The sequence below is a fragment of the Pithys albifrons genome, chromosome 1 (genome assembly GCF_047495875.1).
Source record: "Pithys albifrons albifrons isolate INPA30051 chromosome 1, PitAlb_v1, whole genome shotgun sequence".
Classification (NCBI taxonomy): domain Eukaryota; kingdom Metazoa; phylum Chordata; class Aves; order Passeriformes; family Thamnophilidae; genus Pithys; species Pithys albifrons.
In genome coordinates, this window is record NC_092458.1 from 20,369,303 (window position 1) to 20,373,386 (window position 4,084).

The 4,084-nt window shown below is 45.4% G+C and overlaps 1 pseudogene; it reads left to right on the top strand.

The window, feature by feature from the left end:
* The first annotated feature begins 3,436 nt into the window (after positions 1-3,436).
* On the top strand, positions 3,437-3,552 carry LOC139681237 (5S ribosomal RNA; annotated as a pseudogene).
* The last annotated feature ends 532 nt before the right edge of the window (positions 3,553-4,084 follow it).

The window sequence follows — 4,084 nt, forward strand, 5'->3', positions numbered from 1 at the left end:
GCTGAAGTCCCAACTGTTTCTTTTATCGCTATTTCATTAAGATCTCTGGAGAGAATGCAATAATAGGTCTGCTTTTAACAAACCTGCCTTTTAGAATCAGTGTACAAAAAGTCCTCAGATGGTTATTAAAGAAACTATTCCGGTGAATTTCTGAAATGAGACTTTCAGTTGTAATTGAGATTAATGTTACATGTCAATTAAAACGCCTGCGGAGCAACAACCAACGGTTGCATCCTCTGATTACAAAGGGATGAATGATGTGGCTGAAAGCTACACTATTCTTAGAAGTCAGTTATTGAACACTGATTATTTTTAGTGTCATGAAGTTCTCAGTGTCTGGGTACTCTTCAGTCAAGGTACATGCAATAGAAGATCTTGGTCATGTGGACTTTTACAAAAGTCCCTATTTAGTTTGAAGACAACCCACAAAACCGCTTTCAATTATATAAGAACTGTGGATAAGTAATAGCTACAACAGCAAAATACATCTTTTAAGTATTTGTGTTGGAATGCTGGGTCTTTTCCCATTTTATCTTCTCTCTTATTTTAAAGTCTGCGCCTTGCTTTTTGTAACATTTAATTGTACAGCAGGAAAAGTATCAATCTGTTGTCTCTCGCAATTTGAGTAGCAAACGGAAAGCTTACAAGCTGTCGGACGACAGAAATGTCGAGGTATACGAACTACAGCGAGGGGAAAACTCCCGAGCCACGCAGTCAGCGGCTGCTCCGAAACCAATCTCCCCCGGAGCCCCCGCCAGCCTCCCTCCGCCGCTCCGTTGTCGCTCTCGCACGGCCGCGCCGGCAAAACCCGTCCGCGCTACCGACGGGAACTCTGCGGGAGCCCCGCGCGGACCAGCCCTACCTACCGTGGGCTCCGCGGAGGCGCCGCTCCCTCATACGCGGCCGCGCATCCCCCCGCGCCCGCGGCAGGACCGCCCGCCCCCGTCCGCAGCCCTGCAGCCCCGCGTCGTCGGGCAAGGAAGGGGGTCCGCGCCCGCCGCCCCACCTGCGCTCCGCTGCCGCGCTGCCCCGCAGCCCGCGGGGCACGGCCGCCCATCCCGCGGGGCGCTGTCGGGGCCGAGCCGCCGGGTGCTTTGCCCCCGCCCGGGATTTTCCCTCTTGCAGGGGGAGGGAAGGAGCAAAGTCAGGATCGTCTATTCCCCACCCCTGTGCCGGCAGTGCTCCGAGTGCTGAGGCTGCGACGGGGGTCTCGTGGATTAAAAAGACGAAAATCCCTTTATAAAGGAGGAGGGTTCAGTGGGGTGAGAGGACCGTGTCCGTCAGAGCTAGGGGGAGGAAGGGGGAAAGACGTCAGAGTGCTAAGGGACATTGGGGGGAAGTAAGGATGACTCAAGGGAGACTGATTGTCGTGTCATGGCAGGGAAGCAGGGTTAGGAAGTGAAATTGGGGTGAGAAAACAAAAGGGAATGAGGGAAGACAGGAAGGAAAAGGGTCATGCCAAAACAAAGGGAAAAAGGAAGGAAAGAAAGGACTGATCTGAAGAGACATGCTGAAAGGAGAGATAGAGGAAGGGGAGAGAGCAGGGGTATGGAGAGGAAAGGTGAACTCTGTGCTCCCTCCTTGACCTCCCTAACACCTTTCATGCACCACCCCTGGGCCTAGCATTGAGGAATCACCTAGGCAAGACGTGATTGTGAGAAGCTAGTCAAGACCATCTTTCCCCACAGCTCCCTTCCAAACCTGCTTGAACATGCATTGGCATTTCCCAGATGCAGGACAGCTAGTTCTTGGGGAATCTCCCTTTTTTTTTTTTTTTGCCACGCCTCTTACAAACCTCATCTGCAAATCTATGGTAATACCAGGTTCCCTGTTAAAGGACTCTTGCTCTCTCTCCATGCTGAACAACAAGCCTCTAAGTGCTATGACAAAGAGTACACATGCAAAGAAGACCCAAATGTGTCCTTGTTCCAGATTTTACAAAGGGAAGATCATGCTGAGCTATAGCAGTCTCAGCTCTTGAGAGGCAGGTAACATGGCCATTGGCTCATGGAAGTTAAAAGTAGAAATAAAAAGCCCACAGGAATACAGAACTGCTATTAGCAAAAGAACTAATTTACAGCAGAAAATAAGAACCCATGCTAGACTGAAGAGGAAAACTGCAGTATGAGAAGATGTAAAATCAAAGAGGAGGAAGGTGGCAATTCAGGGAAGCTCAGCCCACTGCAAGAAATGACCCAAAGGTTGGCACTTTCCTGCCTATTTGCCAACTGCCTGGCCAGCCTGGCTGGCAGAGTGGCTTTGTCTGCCCATTCACGAACTGCTGAGCACATCACACCACGTTAGCCCCAGTCATTTATTATGTGCATCACGCACAATGAATTGTGATTGCCTACTTATAACTTGACTGTGTGCATAAGACTGCTTTCAAGTCTAGGCTTAGTCGAAGAAGACCAGATAAAGGTGGCCAAAGAATGAAAGGTTAGAAATGTTACTATTTTTGTCTGCCTAACTCATGGGTTGGTAAGTGACACTAGTGATGCAATGTTTGCTTTGGGACTGTGCAATAAAAACCTCCTCCCAGTAAAAGGCAACTGAGACACACGTTAGACACAGGTGAGCACCAAGGCATCACCTAAGCAGAAATCCTGTCATAAGCAAACACAATATAAATAGTAGGTAGAAGTCCTTGGAAACAATGTTGAGGGTGTCTCAATCAGGAATAAAAAGACAAGTTCCAGCAATTAAAATGTGATAGAAAATGCTTGGATGCTAAAATGTATGTCAAATTAAATTCATACAAAGTTATGATTAGTCTGTTTTTCTCCAGCTTAATATAAAGAAAGAAGTCATGACAACACAAAGCATGGCTCAAGTCTGTCTGATGCAGTCTCAAAAAAGGTTAACCTATGAAAAAACCCCTTTCTTAGATTAAATCCCAACTTTGGTCTTCACTGAAGATTGTAACTAATTTCTTTTGACCTTAGTAGGTCATATTGACACTTGTTTATGGCACTGGAGTGGGGAAATAATAATCATAATAATCATAATAATCATAATAATAATAATTATCATAATAATATCATTACTACTACTACTATATTATTATTTCTAGATAACAATTATTTTAAAAGTAATTATATTTTGATGAAATAATTAAAACAAATCCTGACTATTTATTATTTTTATTGTGTAGCCTCTTTGGACAAGTTTTGTTTCTTTGATACTCAGGAGTGGTTTGCAGCCTTCCACTCAATGAATCAACTGCACTGGCCAAGTTCTAGCTTACACGTGTACTCTACTCCTGTAGTTACTTAACTACAGATAAGTTAAATCATACATTCTCTTATGAGGTATTAAGTTGTAGCTTCCTTGAGTTGATAAAGCTTTGGGTTTTGAAACCACCTTCACCTGGATGTAGCTGTGAAGGTTTAAGACTAATTATTTTAGTGACTATTAGTTGATTTAATAATTTATGAACTATGGCCATGCCACCCTGATGCCCCATCCCATCAGATCTCAGAAGCTAAGCAGGGTCAGGCCCAGTTAGTACTTAGATGGGAGACCTCCTGGGAATACTGGGAGCTGTAGGTTCTAGTCCTGGGAACTTCACTGTCACCATCCAAGCTCACTCAGCTGTGGCAGATGAAGCTCAGGAGATAAATGGTGGAGCCAGTTCCCTGCATTCTGTGCCTCACCTAAAAAATCCACTGCGCAGGCTCAAAGGACACACCCACGTGGGTAGAGCCCTTCCCAAAGTCTTCATTCATGAAGCCTAGCCACGATGAATAATTTACTATCCCTTCTTTGCTCATCCACTACCACTAAATCAGGTAGTTTTCTAGTGCTTTCATTTGGGAAAGGACCCTGCTACACTGGATCCCTGTGTGCATTCTGCCAGGTGCACCCCAACAGCATCCATCACCCACAGCCATACAAAGAGCTAATTTCTCGTGTTATCTGAGGGTGTACACAAATGAGTACCAGTAAATTTCATGTCTCTTGGGAAACAATGTGCTTTTGTGCCAGAGATACTACATGGAACTGCAAGACAGATTCCATACTCGACCTGATCAAATTTCCAAAGAAAATTACTTCTGCTGTCGAAATGCTTAGAACTGAGGTC